The sequence below is a fragment of the Microtus oregoni genome, unplaced genomic scaffold (assembly GCF_018167655.1).
Source record: "Microtus oregoni isolate MIOR12 unplaced genomic scaffold, Mior012 000017F_ref0000208, whole genome shotgun sequence".
Taxonomy (NCBI): Eukaryota; Metazoa; Chordata; class Mammalia; order Rodentia; family Cricetidae; genus Microtus; species Microtus oregoni.
This window is the reverse complement of record NW_024543076.1, coordinates 10,105,663-10,127,535: the sequence shown is the minus strand read 5'-3', so window position 1 is coordinate 10,127,535 and position 21,873 is coordinate 10,105,663. Positions and strand designations below refer to the sequence as shown.

The 21,873-nt window shown below is 37.2% G+C and overlaps 1 protein-coding gene across 5 annotated transcripts in view; it reads right to left on the bottom strand.

The window, feature by feature from the left end:
* Lingo2 (leucine rich repeat and Ig domain containing 2) overlaps positions 1 to 21,873 on the bottom strand; it is a 1,050,166-nt gene that overhangs the window by 473,102 nt on the left and 555,191 nt on the right. For all 5 annotated transcript variants that reach the window (XM_041667315.1, XM_041667314.1, XM_041667313.1 and 2 more), the window contains one exon: positions 7,959 to 8,042. The gene's annotated coding sequence lies outside the window, so the exon portion shown is untranslated. The remainder of the gene's footprint in view (positions 1 to 7,958; positions 8,043 to 21,873) is intronic.

Here is a 21,873-nt window from a genome sequence, read left to right as displayed (position 1 = left end):
GGAAAGTAATGCTTGGACCAGAAGCCAAGCTAACTACTCAATGCTAGTGAAGTAATGGCTATTGGAGATTCTATACGACTTTACTAAACCAGCATAATCTCTAACAACAATCTAGACATTTGTTCTTGTACTCAGAGATAGGTGTTGTCTTCAGAGTGAGGCCACTACAGAAAGCTACTTACTCCCAATCAAAATGCAGTTGCAGAGCCTAATCCCAATGGTCAGGTTCACACACACAACAGTCTAGTACCTAAGGCTCAGGGAACATTGCTGAAAAGGGGATGGCAAAACTGTAAGAGCCAGAGGATCGAGGTGTTTGTTTTGATACTGTCTACTACTGCTCTGAAAAATTACACCCATAAAATCTCACCAACGTGACTGCCCAAACATGGCCTGAACAATGACAACATGAAAACATATTCCAAAGTAGAAATGAAAAAGCCCATTAGCCTCAACTCCACAGACAACTGAAAATACTGAGAGCAGGAGAAACAGCCTTCCCCAGGAAAGAGCACACCAGTTTAACTCATTTCAAATGGCCATCCCTGGGGTTATACATAGGAAGCGATCTCCTGTGCCCATCTGTTGTAGGGTATTTCCCACTTTCTCATCTATCCTTTTCAGTGTGTTCAGGCTGATATTGAGGTCTTTAATCCATTTGGACTTGAGTTTTGTGCACGGTGAAAGATGTGGGTCTATTTTCATTCTTCTACAGGTTGACATCCAGTTGTGCCAGCACCATTTGTTGAAGATGCTTTCTTTCTTCCATTGTATACTTTTAGCTCCTTTATCAAAAATGAGGTGTTCATAGGTTTGTGGGTTAAAATCCGGGTCTTCTATACGATTCCATTGGTCGACTTCTCTGTTTTTATGCCAGTAACACACTGTTTTCATTACTGTAGCTCTGTAATAGAGTTTGAAGTCAGGGATGGTAATGCCTCCAGAAGATCCTTTATTGTATAGGATTGTTTTGGCTATCCTGGATTTTTTGTTTTTCCATATAAAGTTGATTATTGTCCTCTCCAGATCTGTAAAGAATTTTGATGGGATCTTGATGGGGATTGCGTTGAATCTATAAATTGCCTTAGGTAGAATTGCCATTTATACTATGTTGATCCTCCCAATCCAAGAGCAAGGTAGATCCATCCATTTTTTGGTATCCTCTTCAATTTCTTTCTTCAATGCCTTAAAGTTCTTGTCAAATAGATCTTTCACTTCCTTGGTTAGATTTACCCCAAGATATTTAATGCTGTTTGTGGCTATCGTGAATGGTGAAGCTTCTCTGATTTCCCTCTCTGCTTCCCTATCCTTTGTGTATAAGAGGGCGACTGATTTTTTGGAGTTGATCTTGTATCCTGCCACATTACTAAAGCTGTTTATCAGCTGTAAAAGTTCTTTGGTGGAGTTTTGGGGGTCGCTTAAGTACACTATCATATCATCTGCGAATAACGAAAGTTTAACTTCTTCCTTTCCAATTCGAATCCCCTTGATCCCATGTATAACCCCAGAAGCACAGACATTAAGAGCAACATTGAATAAATGGGACCTATTAAAATTGAGAAGCTTCTGCAAAGCAAAAGACACTGTCACTAAGACACAAAGGCAACCTAATGACTGGGAGAAGATCTTCACCAACCCCTCAACAGACAAAGGTCTGATCTCCAAAATATATAGAGAACTCAAGAAACTAGACTTTAAAATGCTAATTAACCCAATTAAAAAATGGGGCACTGATCTGAACAGAGAATTCTCAACAGAAGAAGTTCAAATGGCCAAAAGACACTTAAGGTCATGCTCAACTTCCTTAGCAATCAGGGAAATGCAAATCAAAACAACTTTGAGATATCATCTTACACCTGTGAGAATGGCTAAAGTCAAAAACACCAACGATAACCTTTGCTGGAGAGGCTGTGGAGGAAGGGGTACCCTCATCCATTGCTGGTGGGAATGCAATCTTGTGCAACCACTATGGAAGTCAGTGTTCGGTTTCTTAGGAAATTCGAGATCAACCTACCCCTGGACCCAGCAATACCACTCTTGGGAATATACCCAAGAGATGCCCTATCATATGACAAAAGCATTTGTTCAACTATGTTCATAGCAGTATTATTTGTAATAGCCAGAACCTGGAAACAACCTAGATGTCCTTCAATGGAAGAATGGATGAAGAAAGTATGGAATATATACACATTAGAGTACTACTCAGCGGTAAAAAACAATGACTTCTCGAATTTTGCATGCAAATGGATGGAAATAGAAAACACTATCCTGAGTGAGGTATCCCAGACCCAAAAAGATGAACATGGGATGTACTCACTCATAATTGGTTTCTAGCCATAAATAAGGGTCATGGAGTCTACAACAGGTGAATCTAAAGAAGCTAAGTAAGAAGGGGAACCCAAGGAAAAACATATATTTATCCTCTTGGCTAAGGGAAGTAGACAAAATTGCCGGGGAGAAAATTGGGATCTTGGGGTGGGGTGGGTTGGGGGTAAGGGGAGATGGGGAGAGAAAAGTTAGAAGGGAAGGAAGTCGGGCCTTGGGAAAGCAGGAGGATTGGGATAAAGGAAGGTTGGACAGGGGAGCACGGAACCAAAATTCTCAGTTAAGGGAGCCACTTTAGGGTTGGCAAGAGACCGTCAGGTGCCCAAGCTGAGGTCCCCAGTTAGTTCCTTGGGCAGTTGAGAATAGGGAACCTGAAATGACCCTATCCTTGAGCAATACTGACGAATATCTTGCATATCATCATAGAACCTTCATCTGGTGATGGATGGAGATAGAGACAGAGACCCACACTGGAGCACTGGACTGAGCTCCCAAAGTCCCAATGAGGAGCAGAAGGAGGGAGAACATCAGCAAAGAAGTCGGGACCACGAGGGATGCACCCACCCACTGAGACAGTGGAGCTGATCTATTGAGAGCTCACCAAGACCAACTGGACTGTGACTGAAAAAGCATGGGATAAAACTGGACTCTCTGAACATGGCGAACAATGAGGGTTGATGAGATGCAAAGGACAATGGCACGGGGTTTTGATCCTACTTAATGTGATGGCTTTGTGGGAGCCCAGCCAGTTTGGATGTTCACCTTCCTAGATATGGACGGAGGTGGGAGGTCTTAGGTCTTACCACAGGGCAGAAAACCCTGACTGCTCTTTGGGCTGGAGAGGGAGGGGGAAAGGAGTTGGGGGAGGGGGAGAAGGGTGGGAGGAGGGGGCGTTGGGTGGGAGGAGGGGGAGGGAAATGGGAGGCTGGGAGAGGTGGAAACTTGTTTTTTTTTCTCCTTTTCTCAATAAAAAAAGAAAAAAAATGGCCATCCCTTAAAAACAAACATATACATATAGGTAGTATTATACAGGCCAAGTAGGTTATATTTAGGAATATACACACACATATATATATATATATATATATATGCATATAATAGCAAGTAATGTAAAACTGGCTATGAATTTAAAAAAGGACAAGACGGTTATATAGGAACGGTTAGAGGGAAGAAACCAAAGGGGTGAATGTTTTAATTATACTACAATCTCAAAACTAAAAAATGAATAAGGAAAGTTATGATACATGTTTAATAATAACATAATTAATTTTCTAATTTACTCTGGAAATTAATTCCTTTAGAATGCATGTTTTAAGGAGGGTTAAAGGTGGGCAATATTCCACAGTTGCAAATGTATCTAATTTGGCTATTTATTGTTGTGTTAAGAAAGGTATTAAAAGTGGCCGGTGAAAGGAGTTCAGCTTTGTAATATAAATGTATTAAATTAATCTGTAGCCCAACATTTTTTTCCCTCCTTTGTTCAATATTATTAAAATAAGCACAATAACAAATTGAATACCTAAAGGGAAAAAAACACCAGGAGACACTTGAAAAACACACATCATCTTAAACATTCCTGGGCAAACCTCCTGTTGTTTCTCTTTCTTCTTTATCTTTTTCTGCCTCTAATGACAAAAGAAACCTAGAGTCTGCCACAAATATTTGATTCATTTACAACAATATAAAATGATAGATGATAGCACTGGAAATTGAAGTTGATTCTAGAGGAATACAAATCAAAATAATATTCTGGATGGGCACTTTAAAATATATCATCTAACACTGAGGCAGTAAGGAAATTCTCGATCTGCCTTATAAGAAGTCTGTCCACCTGCTCTTCTCAGCCGCTATGCTGTCTCCCCCAAATTCATCCCTGATGACATTTATTCAGGGATTTTATTGAAACGGCGTGTTCCACCTCACAAACTTGTGAATTTCCATAGGCTTCTTTATGTACCCTTAGTTATGACTAACTCACTCCCCTACCTTCTCCGTTCTTTTTTTTTGTTTGTTTGTTTTTTCTTATTTGTTTTTTCAAGACAGAGTTTCTCTGTAGCTTTGGTGCCTGTCCTGAAACTACCTCTTGTAGACCAGGCTGGCCTCGAACTCCCAGAGATCCACCTGCCTCTGCTTCCTGAGTGCTGGGATTAAAGGTGTGCACCACCACTGCCCGGCTACCTTCTCCTTTCTTAAATCCCCCATCCCGACATAAACATTTAGCTCTGTATATTCTCTCTTCTCTTCCATGTCACCTATATTCTACTGTATGCTTTGATTAAATGTTTCTCTTGAATGGAAAGACTGTATGCTCCCATATATCCTATTCACATATCTTTCAATTGCTAGTGGTATAAACTTTAGCCAGAGAAACTTTGTTTTTGCAGTGGATTGATGCAGAGACTCAGACCTGGTCAAAGAACCTGGCATAAATAACGCTGCATGCTCATTTGTGAATGGGTCACCTGTATCAAACTCCCATCTTCTCTGAGAACTTCCTGAGAGAGGCGGGAGAAAGTAAAGGCTGGAGAAAAACTGTGAAATACTGGATGATGGACATGACATGCTCATTGTAAACACTCACAGAAGCTGTGGTTACAAGCACAAGATCCACACTGATTTTTTTTTTTTTAACAAAACATAAGGAAGATTTATTTTGGCTCACAGTTTACGAAGCAGTGCAGTCCATCAAGACAAGGAAGACATGGCAGCAGAGATAAAAGACAACTGATCACACTGCATGTGCAGTAGGTAGCATATATCACCTGAAGGCTCATCGACACTGACCCACTTGTTCCAGCACGGTCTCATGCCTTAAAGGTGCTACAACTTTCTCAGATAGCACCGGCAGCTGGAGACCAAATGTACTTCTACGAAGGTTGTTTTATATTCCAACCACAACACATGACAAGATACCAATACATAATAAATGCTAATTGAATAGATGGCTAAGGCCAATGCAGTCAGAGACTCAGACCCTTGTTCTAGCCATTTTACTCCAGTGTCATTCTAGGCATCCCCAGGCTAGGTTGTAATTTGCCTTGCAGCCCAAGATGGCTTATATTAATGATCTTTCTTCATCAAACTCTTAAGTGATAGCCCCCCCCTCTGCAACAGTGTTTTGTTTTATTACAGACTCAGAAACAATGGGGCTGAAACTGCTGAAATTTTAACTCTAAGATCGTTTATCAGGTATTAGCGAGAGTAACTTAACAGAAATTTTACTAACATAGCCTTTTATTTGTTTTCATTCTACTCTTAATCTCTTATTATGTTTTGATAAAGCTTATCACTAACATTTAATTTCAAGTTGGGAAATTCATTTTGAAAACTAATTAATAGCTTACCACTTAAGATTAAAAACATTCATTTCTGAATTTGTTGCTTGAATTTTAAGGTTGTTTCTTTTGAATGATATGACAAAGAAGACATTTAAAATAATGACATTAACTTTATACTCTTTATATCATGTTTAACTATAAAAAGAATTTGGTGAAATTAATTACAACTATTGCTTAATGAGTATTAATTTTAATCTACCTCTGATCATAAGACACAGACAAATTGATAAATTTGAAAAAAAGCCAAACCTTTCAACCTGTTAACTCTTTAGTTAATTGTCTCTAATTCTATATGAAAGTAACAACCAATGTTGTAGGCATTACAGTCATAATAAATTTACATTTTCTCCCTTTCCTATGTTTAAAATTTGTACTTTTGGTCAGTAGGGTTCTCCTGAGACGTCTGAAACCATTTATCAAAATGGTATACAAAATATATATTCTTGACTTTAGCCATTCTGACAGGTGTAAGATGATATCTCAAAGTTGTTTTGATTTGCATTTCCCTGATTGCTAAGGAAGTTGAGCACGACCTTAAGTATCTTTTGGCCATTTGAACTTCTTCTGTTGAGAATTCTCTGTTCAGATCAGTGCCCCATTTTTTAATAGGTTTAATTAGCATTTAAAAGTCTAGTTTCTTGAGTTCTCTATATATTTTGGAGATCAGACCTTTGTCTGTTGCAGGGTTGGTGAAGATCTTCTCCCAGTCAGTAGGTTGCCTTTGTGTCTTAGTGACAGTGTCCTTTGCTTTACAGAAGCTTCTCAGTTTCAGGAGGTCCCATTTATTCAATGTTGCCCTTAATGTCTGTGCTTCTGGCGTTATACATAGGAAGCTCACGGCAGGACTCATCATCAGACTTACTGGGGTTCCTCTGTCAGTGCTGACCACTTTGCTCCCTGGTCTACAGACTGATGTCTTTCTGCTATTTGCTGACAACATTGTAAAGAATGTTGATTTTGAGAGAAAGCGTTAGACACATTCCTAAAAAAAGGCACTGCAGTTATTTTCTATTTGTGGCATAACAATGATGAGAATTAAAAGTGAATGTTTGTACCTCCTGCTTTCGAATCTTTTCACATCTCTTGCAAATGCTCTTCAGTAATCTCACAAAAACACTCATGTCTGCAAAGGATAAAAAATATACTGACCCTGAACTACAGAAAGTCTGAGAAGCTCAGAGCAATAAGATATCCAGTGAGCCAGCTAAGCTCTCGGGACTGCAGCTTCCCTATCTCTGAAAACTGAAAGAACAAATCCCACCCTGTTTTCTTATCAGCCTGTGAATACTAGATGCATTTACATATTTATAAGCCATTTATAAGTTATAGGACTGCATATAAACACACAAGCAGCATATTCTAAGTAATAATAAGGAGTGTGGCATCTCAGTTCAAAGGCTTAGTAGATCTTAACTAATCCAAAATGTTGGCTTCATAAATCCATGTAAGAGCAGAAACTGCCACGAAAAAGAAGTGGATCAGAAAGCTCCCAAGAAATATGGGGACTTGAATGCAATTCACTGACATGTTGACAGTGCAGTTTCTCCATCTACTAATGCAAGGGTCATTATATCTACCACGTTTCAGGGTCTAGTGACAGGTAAACAAAGCAATGCAGTAAAGTATCTTGGGTGTATTACTTGGCTTTGTGGAAAATGTTCAGTGTGAGCTAACCTGCTGTCTTTAAATTCATCTAACGTGCAGCAGAAGCTACTAGACTGTTGGCATGCCATTTCTTGGTTAACACTTAAGAAATCTAACAAGGCAAATATAATCCCTGCTATAAAATGAAGAAACTAAATATCAATAAATGCAACATTTTCCCATAATTACGTCACTACTTTAAGACCTTGTCAGTTTATAAGAGATTTTTACTTTTCCCTACACAAAACTTACTCTCCCCCACACACACCCAGAGACCACAGAACTTTATCAAGGAACAAGAAGCAGAATGCTACGTAAGTCTATCCATATGCAGAATTTATAAAGACTGAACCAATAGAATTAGAATATAGAACAGATTCGTGAGGGATCAGGACATTGGGAAGGAGGAATTTTAGAGGAGAAACTGATTAAAGGGAGCACAATTTCAGTGAGATTAATGTCTTCCAAATCACAACAATAAATTTCACAGACAAAATCGTAGAAGCATTGCCACTTCTAAAATCAATATACCCCAGGACTTTTTGCATTAGAAACAAGCAACCAACCAACCTAAGCAAACAAACAAAAAGAGAACCAACAGAAGTCAGGACGTGAAGAAGAGGAAGCATACAGTCGTATTTATCCACTTACCAATTTGTACCGGGCTCCTCATGCTGGTGGTGGCCACCTGTGCTCTTTGCCTTAGAGACTTCTTAAAATAATTCTCTTACTATGCTGCAGGAAAAAAATGGAAGAAAAAGGAAAATGAAATGATGCCTCAATATTTGGAGTTACCATACCTTTTACTGGTTTCATCAATTTAAAAAACAATAGTAGAGATTAACCTAGTTTGTGGGATTGGTATTCTCTATGTTGAAGGGATATTTTGAAACCATATTTATTCATAAAATGGATTTGCACTTATCTTTGTCACCAAGGTATATATTAATTCTTTATGACTTTGAAGAATAAGATAAAGACACCAGAAATGCAAGACCAACCTGAGCTACCATGTTTACACATCTTTTTCTTTATTGTTTTTGTCCAGCAATACATTTTTCTCCATGCCCCTCTCTTCCTCCCATTTTCCTTTCTACCCTCTTCCGTGACCTCCACACTCCCACTATACTCAGGAGATCTAGGATTTTTCTCTTCCTATGTAGATCCATGTGTGTCTCTCTTAGGGTATTCTTTGTTGTCTAGGTTCTTTGGGGCTGGTTTTTCTTTGCTTAATGTCTAAAAGTCACTTACAAGTGAGTACATATTTGTAGGAGGAGACAGCATATTTATTGCTGCTGCCCAGAACTGAAATTATCCCACAGAAACTTTATTATTAAATCACTGCTTGGCCCATTAGTTCTAACTTCTTATTGGCTAACTCTTACATCTTAATTTATCCCATTTCCATTAATCTGTGTATCGCCATGTGGCAGTGGCTTACTGGGTAAAGTTTCCAACTCTGTCTCTGGCTTTGGATCCATGACTTCTCTCTGACTCTGCCCTTCTTTTGCCCAGCATTCTGTTTAGTTTGCCCCACCTAGCTCTGTTCTCCTATAGCTCTGCTATAGGGCCAAAGCAATTCCTTTATTAACCAATGATATTCACAGCATACAGAGGGGAATCCCACATCACATATCACATTTGTCTTTTTGGGTCTGGGTTACCTCACTCAATATGGTTTTCTCTAGAGCCATCATTTGCCTGCAAATTTCAAGATATCATTATTATTTTTTTTTTACCACTGAGTGGTACTCCATTGTGTAAATGTACCACATTTTCTTTATCTAGTCTTCAGTTTAGGGGCTTCTAGGTTGTTTCCAGGTTCTGACTATTATCAATAAAGCTGTTATGTACATAGTTGAGCACATGTTTTTGTGGTATGATTGAGTATACTTTGGGTATATACCCAAAAGTGGAATAGCTGGGTTTTGAGGTAGGTTGTTTCTTAATATTCTGAAAAATTGCCACACTGATATCCAAAACAGCTGTACAAGTTTCCACTTCTACCAGCACTGGAGGAGTGTTCCCCTTATCCCACATCCTCTCCAGCATAAGCTGTTATCAGTGTTTTCGTCTTGGCCATTCTGACAAGTGTAAGATGGAATCTCAGAGTTGTTTTGATTTGCATTTCTCTGATGACTAAGGATGTTTAGCATTTCCTTATGTGCCTTTCCATCATTTGACATTCATTTGTTGAGAGTTCTGTTTAAGTCTGTACCCAATTTTAAAATTGGATTATTTGTTCTTTTGATGTCAAGTTTTTTGAGTTATTTGTATATTTTGAAGATCAGTATTCTCTCTGATATGGGGTTGGTGAAGATCTTTTCCCATACTGTCATATGTTTTATGGAGACAGGGTCATACTACTTAGCCTTAGCTTTCCTGGAAGATATGTCGACCATGTTAGCTTCAAACTCAGAAACATCCAGACTCTGCCTTCATACTGCTGAGATTAAAAACATGAAAAGGTTTCATGATGTGTTGTGTTTTCCATCATCATTCTCCCCCTGTGTATACTGCCGCACTATTCTCAGAGTACATGATAACTACTGAACCATGCTATTCACATGTGCTTATAAAATAAGATCTGGGGAAAATTTTTAGAGTTATTTCAATTATCACATTTGAATTACTATTGTCTACTTTAATAGGTTATACAATGTTATAATTTCATGTGAGATTAATTAGTACCTATAAGCATTTTTTGTCATTATTATACATATTCAAAATCTAATCAAGAAATTTTAACACAGGAAAAGATACAGTCTAATCAATAGGCTAGTATGATTCATCTTGTTTTGAATACTCCAGAGACTCAGCCTATCATTTCATATATTTTCCTGCAAATTCAAATGTTATCTGAAGCCATTTCTTTGAAAGGAAACATACAGGTGACCTATACCACAACACCTTGGCTTTGGTTATATTTGGGAATCTACTGTTCTGAAAAATGCTTTCTTCCCAAGAGCACATGCAAATTTTTTTTTTTTTTGAGAATTCATGATTCAAGTATAGGAATGAAAACAAAAATTGAGAAAATTTTAAACTAGAATGAATGGAAAAATATAAACTGTATATAGCCATGTGTATATGTGTCACAAATATGAAGGGGGACTCTTTCCTATGAGGAAGAATCTAAGAGTTTTCATGCCCTGAAATATTATCTTATAGGAGTAATTTTCCTGCTTCCAATTCTTTAGAGTTCATCTTTGTTTCTACCTAGTCTCTTTCTCAAATGTTTCTTTGCTTCTTACCCACTTTTCTAAACTTAATCTTATTTATTTCTTTTAGTACCCAAATTCTTCTTTCAGGCTTTGATGACCGTCAGTAATGCATCACTTGATAGACAGCAGCTAGACTTCCCTGAAAGAAGGACATTGCTGAGTCTATTTCTGACTCACTGAATCTCCGACCTCTAGACACAGTTACAGTTTCCTCAGCAATCACCTGTTTAACCTTCATCAACAGCAACACTGTCTCTTTTTCATACACGAGCCCTTCCATCAGTTCTATCAGATTAGATCTTTAAATCAGAGTTAGAATAGTGTTAGCCTATTACTAAAATTGTTACAGGCTCTGAAATAACAGAAGTAGGGAGCTGAGTTCTGGTTTCTAACAAAGCCTAAGCTTGATGTATTCAACTGTCTTTGATCCACCTTTTTGCTGTCCTTTGCTAGGGGTTTTATGAGAATTAAGATGGCTCTATCACATAGGTCGTATCATCATTTGTCTGGGTCTCCACAACCAAGGAGGATCTTGCTGTTGCTCCTGTCCCCACAGCAAAGGACTGTCTGGAGATAAAGTGCTTTTTTGTGTGCTGCAGGCACTTTGAAAATAGCTTGTATCAAACTAAATGAGTTCCAGTATAAATAAAGAGCCTAAGACATTGCAGATGGCACTCAGGAAGATATTGGTGTGACAGCTAGAAAGATGCAGTGTGACCCTCTGCAATTGATGCTTTGTATAGAGTGGAGAGTCTAATAAAATGAGCTCCATCCTGGAACCAGTGTGCTCAATGAAATCTGTATTAAGCCTAAATATGAGCTCTGACTGCTGCTTTAGTGAAAGGAGGAAAAAGATAAAAGAACACACTGTAACTTGAGTCAGATTCATGACACAAAGCACCCTGGTGTAATATGTAGTTTCTATTCTAACAAAGTGAGAAGTGAAAGAATATTTATATTATATATGTTGTCTTGCTGTGACACTCTATCAAATATACCAAAATATGCCTTGACTTATTCTAAAACCTCTGGCATAAGTTACACTTTGATTCACTTTCTAGCATTTTCGTAGGTGTGCCTCATTAAATTATGCTTTGTTATATCAGCTGCCCTGAATATGCACTGTTAACCTGAAAAGATAGTATGGAAAAGGGTTATTTTAAATGCATTCTATTTTTCCCCATAGATCGATGCAGACAAGTTTTCTAGAGAACTTTTTCTACTGCTATAGTAAAAGCTTCAGAGTTTTGGTAAGGGAGATATGGTAGAAGTGAAGTACCTCAAGATAATAGACTCAGTGCTCTGTGAAGCCTGGGCCTTATTTAACCAGGTGTCATGGCATAAGCAGTAGATTCTAGCAGCATGGTCTTCCCCAAAACACTTTTCACCTGAGTGTGCTAAGTGAGGATTGCTCATTGAAGTTTGATTGCCATCTGTTGGGTAATTGCTTAGTGACAGAGATAATAACACAGTCTTCAAGTCATGAATGATGTAAGTAATCCCTTCTGTCCCCTACTCACTATGATGATTTTGGTTTGACAAGATGGTATACACTGATACTCTCTTGGCACCAACTGAGCAGAATGAGCAGCTCTGACTGTTGGACAAATTGTCACACCTTTGTCCAATAATTGTTCTCTATAACTACTAGTATATAACTGAAAGCTCTCCAATTAACTGAATGAAACTGTCATGCCACACCAGGACACAGAGCATCTTTCAGCCTCACCAACATCAACATCTTGAACACACAATGATACAGCTGTGTTCCTTACATGAGCTGGTAGAAATCTCACTCTTCTGGTTACCTTCTTTTGCATGTACTTCAGTTATCAATGTGTTCTTTGAAAATATACATGAGACAACTTTTGTAAAAGTCCAGCACAAACAGAACATCATGAGATAAATGGAAAATTGATCTAATTTGTAAAGAATAATGAGGCCTAAAGTGAAAATTATTTTTATTTCACAAAACTAGGCAGAAAAAGACTTCCTAAATATAACCCCAGAAGCACAGACACTGAGAGAAACAATTAATAAATGGGACCTTCTGAAACTGAAAAGCTTTTGTAAAGCAAAAGACAATGGTCAACAAGACAAAATGACAGCCTACAGAATGGGAAAAGATCTTCACTAACCCCACATCAGAGGTCTGATCTTCAAATTATACAAAGAACTCAAGAAATTTGTCATCAAAAGAACAAATAATTCAATAAAAAATAATGGAGTACAGACCTAAACAGAGAACTCTCAACCAGAGGAATCTAAAATGACTGAAAGAAACTTAAGGAAATGTTCAATATCCTTAGCTATCAGAGAAATGCAAACCAAAACAATTCTGAGATTCCATCTTACACCTGTAAGAATGGCCAAGATCAAAAACACTGATGAGAACTTATGTTGGAGAGGTTGTGGGGAAAAGGGAACACTCCTGCATTGCTGGTGGGAATGCAAGCTGGTACAGCCCCTTTTGATGTCAGTGTGGCAATTTCTCAGAAAATTAGGAAACAACCTTCCTCAAGACCCAATAATACCACTTTTGGGTATTTATCCAAAGGATGCTCAATCATGTCACAAAGACATCTGCTCAACTATATTCATACCAGCATTGTTTGTCATAGCCAGAACCTGAAAACAACCTAAATGCCTTTCTGTGGAAGAATGGATAAGGAAAATGTGGTACATTTACACAGCAGAAATAAATGACACCTTGAATTTTGCATGCAAATGGATGGAGCTAGAAAACATCATTTTGAGGGAGGAAACTCAGACCTAGAAAGACAATTATCACATGTACTCACTCATAAGTGGGCTTTAAAAATAAAGCAAAGAAAAACAGCTTACAAATCACAATCCCAGAGAACCTAGACAACAAGTAGGACCCTAAGAGAGACATACATAAATCTAATCTACATGGGAAGTATAAAAAGACAAGATCTCATGAGTAAATTGGGAGCATAGGAATCTTGGGTTGAAGGGTAGGGGAGAGGCGAGGAGGGGAGCAGAGAAAAATGTAGAGCTCATTAAAAATCAATTGAAAAAACAACTGAAGTCTCAGCTTGGTGGTGGTGGTAGTGTGTGTGTGTGTGTGTGTGTGTGTGTGTAAACCCACCTCCATGTGTGTATATATGTGTGTGAGTAAGGTGGGAGAGAGGAATTGGTAATGGGTATAACATTTATAAATCACAGACATTTCAATCAACTATCTCCACTGGCTGTTAAATCTTTGAAATGGCCAGGACTCTGAGATGAATGGAAAGCATATTTGTCATAAAAAGGCACCTAGTAGAAATTTCCAGGCTTTTTTCATAAATTCTCCAATTATTTAGCCCAACTGCTATTGCCCAGTGCACCCACAGATCCCTACTTGAACCTGTCCACTCGCAATATTTGTTTTCTTTGCTTTCTTATCTTCTACTAACTAGCCACTTCCAGTTAAAATGTTTTTCCTCGTGGTCCCTTTCCAGTTTACTGGCTTCTACAATTGCTTCAATTTAAACATATGTATAAAAGATTCATAACTAGGAACAAGCATGGAAGAAAACAAGTGGTGTTTACCTTGCTTTGCCTTACTAATTAAGAAAGTCCTTACCTGTGCCTAAACCATGCACTATATTTTCTACTTGCACTTTATCATTATAGAATTTTAAAGTTTTATTTTGAATTTCTGATCTATTTGTATTTTTGTATGCAGAGAGAGAGAAGGATCTAGTTTCAGTCTCCTACAGGTCAATAACCAGTTTTTCTAGCACTCTTTACTGATTGAGTAAATGTAGGTGAACTAATAATGTTCATTGTAAAATTTACCCAGGTGAAATTGATAGGTGCTTAGAAGTGTGAGCAGCGGGAGAAAGTGGTCACCCAGAACACTAAATTCAGCATATGACAATACTGGAAGTAGAAGCAACTTTGCCAGTATTGATTTATAACAAATCCCTTAAAGTTAACATGTTATGAGTTCGTTCCTCGTATGTATAAGACAGAATATTTATCAATATTCATATGTCAAGTGAAGAAAAGCTACTGTTACCTACATTTTTATAACTTTTATTATAATTTTATTTAAAAATTTTAAACTTAAATATATTTTGATTATATTCTTTTCCTCCCTCCTGTCCTTTCAAACCCTCTTTCCTTCCCTACCCACACAAAATTAAGTTCTTTCTTAAACAAAAACACAAAATAACTGCAGAGTCATATCTATGTTGATCAGCTACTCCTGAACATGAAGCCTGCCCTGGAGTGGTTGATGTACCCGCTGTCACTCTGTTGGAGAAAACACACCCTCTCTCTCCCAGAAGGTATAAGTACTAGTTCAGGTGTTAACCTTTACACTCGTGACTAGGTTTTCATTTATTTAACTATCCACCCACCCATTTAGTTTTTTAAATAAAAAATATATAATCAGATAAACCAAAACCTAAAATTGTATACATAGACCCAACTCTATAGGAGCAGTAAAGGCAATTTAGTATAGTGTAAAATTTAAATCACTAACTCTGTAGTGAATTCTGGAATTACGGTTTTAGGATTGTCATTAAGTGGATGTTCATTGACTTACTTAGGAAGCCATTTCCTCAATGAAAAATAAACAATATGCACATTGTATAGTCATGAGAATCAACTCAGAAGCTGATGAAATTTTAGAACAAGCAAAGAACTTCTATCAATAACTTTTCTCACTTTTGTTAGCATTCCTACTATTAGTTGCCCTAAATATAAACGTAAGCATTTTTTGGTAACAGGAACAGAAAAATTTTTAGATTCAGCTAAACCACCAATATTAAACTAAGAAACCAGCAAGCTAAATAGACCTATAACAAGTAAGGAGAATGAAATCATAAATATATATATATATATATATATATATATATATATAGAGAGAGAGAGAGAGAGAGAGAGAGAGAGAGAGAGACTTCCAAGAAGAAAAAATATGTTCAGGGACAGATGTAATCACAAAAGAATTCTACCAGACATTCAAAGATGTATGGCCAATCCTTCCTTAAACGATTTAAATGAAGGAAGAGAGCAAGCACTTCCAAACTCTTTCTATGTGGTCAGTGTGATCCTAACAGCAAGACTAAGACACAACGAAAGATCATGTAATAAAACTCTCAGCACCAGACAAAAGAAAACTCCTTTTGTGTTGTTGGTCAGGGTTTTCCACGAGAGCCCCAAACCATATAGCCTACTGCTATTGTCCTCTTACCTCCAGAGGTAACAGGTAAGTCTGCTGAAAACACCAAATACTTCAGACACAAGGCTTAGAGGCTCCTACTTGGAAATGGCCTAAAATGTCTCCACCTGGAAGAGATAATTTTATGGTAACAGAGGGCACCATGCTAACTTCCAAAAGAGGGAGGCAGTCAATAATCCTACTCAGTTTTCCCATCTTAAAAATGACAACAACAACTAACATAATACAATAATCCTAAGGGTGCAATGATCGTATGTATAGCATGGCAGTAAACAACAGCTCTCTAACCGGTCTTAATACTCAAGAGAGGCGGAAGCATGTCTCTGTTACTGGAAACCTAGCCAACTATCCAAGTTTAGTGAAAGCACAAATTGTTGAGTAGGGTCTTCAACCACAATTTTGCTAAACCAACATAATCGCTGACTGCATTCTAAATATGTGTCCTTTCACTCACAGATAAATGTAGTCCTTACCCCTCATCAAGGAAATTTCTCTTTTCAGCAGAGTTCATTCACAGAAAAACACCATGCATCAAATTTCAGAATAATAGAGCCCAGTCTCAGTGATCATAGTTACAAAACAACACCTGTATTCAAGACTTGGGGAATATTATAGAAAGTGTGGGTTAAAAAGAGCCAGAGGTTTAGGGAGTTTGCTATGAAACTGTGTCCCTAGTAATGTTGAAAGCTATGCCCATAAAGTCTCACCAACAATAATACCTAATCTTGAGTTGAATTAAGGCAGTAGCATTAGAGATGCCAAATCTATGGATCAGGAAAATCTCACAAGGGTTCACCCCTGCACAAAGAAATACAGACAATGAAGCAGTGCTCAGAGTAGGACAGATAATTTGCCCAGGGAAAAGCACACTAATTGATTACCCAATAATAAATTGTTAGCTCTGAAAACAAATATCCAATTAACCTCATATAGACCCAGGAGGTTAAGTTTCAGAATAAATATGTATATACATATATACTTATAACAACAATTAACCGAAAAAGAGGTCATCTATTTATTTATTTATTTATTTATTTATTTATTTTTGGTTTTTCAAGACAGGGTTTCTCTGTGGTTTTGGAGCCTGTCCTGGAAGTAGCTTTTGTAGACCAGGCTGGTCTCGAACTCACAGAGATCCGCCTGCCTCTGCCTCCCGAGTGCTGGGATTAAAGGCGTGTGCCACCACGCACAGAGGTCATCTATTTAAAAGAGAGCAATTAGAAGCATATGGGAGAATTTGAAGAGAGATGAAAGGAAAGGAAGAAATTAAGTAGTTAAATATATTATAATTTCAAAAATAATAGAAAAATAAAGTCAAGAAAGCAAACTCAAAGGAACAAGTCATTTTTCTGTTCCATTTGTCATATACAGCTATGATTTAACAAACTAAAAATCAATAGTCTCATAAATATTGAATCATCTGTTGCCTAATTGGGTCCATATATTGTTGCTTACTGGTTATATGAGGATAAACTCAAGTGCTTTTTTAAAAGTAAAATTTCACAGTCTCTATCCCAAAAGATTCTGAGTGAGTAAATGTAGGTGAATTAATAATGTTCACTTTACAATTTCCCCAGGTGAAATTGGTAGGTAGTTAGGAGTGTGAGCAACTGGAGAAAGTGGTTTGCCCAGAACAATAAATCCAGCATATGCCAATATTGGAAGTAGAAGCCACTTTACCAGTATTGATTTATAACAAATTCTTTAAAGTGAACATATTTTGAGTTCAGTCCTTTTATGTATTAGATAGTATATTCATAAATATTCATATGTTAAGTGGATAGATTTAGCAAATGTTCAACATAAAATATATACTTTAATGGCATCAAATGAACACTTTAATGGCATTGCAAAAGGCACAGAGAAATAGTAACCTCAGACCTCAATAGGATTGTCTAAGTTAGTTGAACCTTCTTGAAGGATAATGTTCCTGGATATATCAAACAGCTAGATTACTGCTCATAACCTATGATTTCAACTCTAGAAAGCTACTTAATGTTTATATCTATCATGTGTATTCAATGATGAATATAAAAATATTTTTTTAATGTCTTTAACTTAAAATGACTGGATAATTCTGTCAAAATATCTCATGTTTATCACTATATGGACATTCATTTTTGTAAATTGCATCTTCAAAATTATTCCGAATGAGATATCACAGTTTCACGTTCATTCTTCACTGTTATGATTCCCAGTAGAAACAGGTGTGGTTGGAAATCTTTTACAAAGAGCTGGCTTCCATTGTGTGCCATGTATCTTCTATGGGCCAGTGAGATTAAGGAATTAACTTACTGTGCCAAACAAAGCATTGGCAGGACTGTTTTGACTCCCATGATGAATAATTGAGAGCTAGATGCATCCTGGAACACAGTTTTACCATGAATCAGAAGCTATTGCAACATATAATATATAAATTCCTGCCAACATCTACATGAAGGAAATGCAGTTGACAACCCAGAGCCGCATAACAAAGCTTCAGGTTATGGTGAATTCCATCTCATAGTGATACCGAGCTCAACTTAGTCATTTACTTTAAAAGCAGTCTTTGAAAACCCCCTTTCGGGAAAACCGTCAAGCTTCTACATCTTGAAACACTGATGGCTGTTAATTATTCCTCTGTGCGGGAGAAGAAGCTTGAAATGGATTCAACTAAAAAGAGTCCCTAACTGTCATGGGTCTGGCAATTCTAACTAGTTAAAATGATGGACTTGTATTGTGTGGTCAGAACTTGTATTGTGTGGTATTGTCCATCTGTCAAGGAAGGAAGAAAGCAGTAAAATCTCAACTATAAAAAGCAAAGAAAGGAACAAAACAAAGTTTTTTAAAAAGAAAAGCAGCCCACTGGAGAACTTTTTAAACTATGGAACAATTTCCTTAACATTAATTGTAGCTTGCAAGTCCACAGGATTATATAAATATTAACTCATTGTATTTATCTATCTAATAGTAAACAAAATCTCAAAGAACTCTGATAAGTAGGGACTTTTCAAATTCCTTGGGTGATTGACATATTCAAAGATATCTTGAAAGACACAAATATCTCCTATTCCGATCCAGAGTCATTTGCTTGAGGTTGTTGTCGTTTTGATGTGACTAGCATGTGTCTATCGCGCATAATGTTTCCTGATGACATTCCATGCCCACACATGCCTCTTTTCATGTTTGCTCTTTCCTTCTGCTGCTCATACTGATTGCCTTCTGCTTTCTACCTAATCCTGCTTCCATTTTTACATCTTTCAAATCTACTTTCTTATTTTTAACGATGTGTTTATGGATAGGAGTTGTGTGTACATACGGGGGCAGGCGGTCCATGGAGGGAAGGTTAGTGTTTTTCCTAGAGCTGAACTTAAAGGCATTTGTGATCTTCCTTATGTGGGTAATAGTGACTGAACTCTGTTCCTTTTGAGTAGCCTTTAACCATTCAGCTATTTCTCTAACCTTTTCCATATTCTTCCTTCTCTTTTCCTCTTGTCTTCCTCTCTCTATCTCCTCTCTCCACCGACCAAGTTACATTAGGGTTACTTTCTGGATCCTGACTGAGAAAATATTTGTAGGAGCATGAATGTTTTCCCAGTGGCTACATCACAAAAGAAAATAGCTCCCCTTCCTCTAGTGCCTGTTCAGTATCTACAGATCTTAGGGAAGAATGGGGGGTTAATGATCTCTTCTTTCATTAGATATGTCTATACATCCATGCATGGAGGCTCATCATATCCTTTCACATCCATTAAAAGATATTGATAGAGCTATATATAGGGTAAGTACTGTGTATGTAATCTCCACTGCTGTGGGATTAAGAGTGCAAAGCAATGTTCCAAAGACAGTTTTCTCTATCTCATATCACAACTATTTACTTTAAATACTGTCATCTGTGATATGCCTTGGACCTTGGAAGAAGGGATATAGAAATCAAATCAATATTTGAGCATCCAACAATATTACCAGTTACTCTAGTTAAAGGTATTTGCACACAACACGGCAACAAAAAGGAGCTTCTCTGCCAATGGTGACACTAATTTGTGAATATAAACACCATTATTTAGATAGCAATAAGATGAGCTGAGCACAGACTGTACATTTAGGCAACTATATCAATAACCTCCCATTAGGGCCTATAACCGCCCTAGCCATGAACTTTTGCTTAGGTTTAGAATACTAGACAGACTCCCTTTTGTGAAGCAGTTCTCAAATTTGCTCAGAAAGATTGTTGCTACTGCCTTCATGGCCACTTCTTGCCCAATGGATTGATAGTATCGTATTTACGGTCCACAACTGATTAAGGCTGTTGAAGACAATATTCCCACTGTAATTGGGGATGACAAGCACTAAGAGTTAGTCAGCAGAGAGAAAGATTCTCTGCCAGTACCAGCTGGGTTTCTCTACGATTGTGGAAAACATGGTGTTTCCAGCATTAGGTTCTTACTATCTAGTTTCCTTGGGCTTTCAACAAACTTGAGAAGTGCATTTATGGTTATGGGAATCTCAGTGACTTCCCTGTTTGTAGCAAGATAACCCACTCTGAGTTGTGAGTATTCATTAATAACCTATGGTTTCTGGAAACAACTTACAACTTCCTCCAACCACAAAGAATATTTCTGGATAAACATTTCTTTCAAATTCGCTAACTCATTACCAAGTTTCATACACACACATATACACATCACACATATTATACACACACACATCTATATCTATATCTATCTATCTATCTATCTATCTATTATCTATCTATCTATCTATCTATCTATCTATCTATCTATCTATATATCTAACCTTAGTTTTCACTGGTCCTTACCCTTCTTCCTCCTGTTCTGCATCTTCCTGCTCTTCAGTCAAATTAATGGTACCTCCCTCTGTTCCATTTCTTCCACTTTCATTTTACATATTTTTCATTATCCGTTGTCTCTCTTAAAGCCTATTTTCTTCCCTCTCAAGACCCACTCTCAGGTTCCCGGCCTCTGTGCACGTACATACATTCTCACCTCAATACACATACATAAAAATTAGCATAATTTCATGGTTTTACAGATTAATAAATTGTTATTGTATATATTTAACAAGTTTTTATTATCTGCTCACTCAGTGATGGACATCTATGCTGATTCCATTTCTTAGCTATTGTGAAGAGAACAGTAATACATGGATGAACAAACACTGTATAGAAAGATATACAGTCCTTTAGGTGTATGACGGGGAGTCAAATACTTGGGTCTTGTGGTAGATGAACTTTAAGATTTTTGAGAAATCTTTTTAGAGATTTCTACAGTGGTTAGACAACTTTACACTTTTACCAATGTGCTTAAGGGGTTCCACAGATGATACTACCGACACTTACAGGAAAATTCCAACTTACTCTAGTAAGCCGTTTAGAGACATGCCCAGAGATTTGTCTCCAATTTGTTCTATATTCTGTCCAGTTGGCAATTAATATAAATCGTTGCTTTCATTAGTGCCTTTTTGTCAGCCCACAATCAACTACGTGACTGGATACCAGGTCATGACCTACAATTTAAGAAACTGTGGTGCAAGACTGGGAAGAAGATTCAGCATGGAGGGCTATGCTTACAACCAAAATGTTAAAAAACAAATGTGGTACAAGAGGCAAATGAAGATAGATATTTTGGCATCTGATGATGATATCAACCATCTGAAAAATAAGTCAGTGAGTTAATAGAAGTTTTAGTTGATATAGTAACAAAGCCAATCCATCTTTGTAAGAATTTCCTAAATATTTCAGAGTAGAGTAATAGTAATAGCATTAGTTTAATATATAACTGCCTATCACTTAACCAGAAAATATGTATCCAAACCTGCTCAAACCCTAGAATCACAAATTCATGTGGTGTTATATTCATGTGGCTGTATTTATTATAAATATTAATATATTATTAAGATTTCATATAGATGCACACACACACCTATATGGCTGAAGTGGTTAGCTTAAAACAAAGAAATTTCCTCAGAATATACTTCATAATCTAAAGAGGAGAGGAGAAAAGGAAAGAATGAAGAAATGAAGAAACAAAGGGACAAATGAAGAAAGGAAGGAAAGACAGATAATAGAACAGCTTTGATAAAAGAATGAAAGCTTCATTGCTCTAACTTTCACCTAATATAACTTCTAGTATAGTAGAAGTGATGA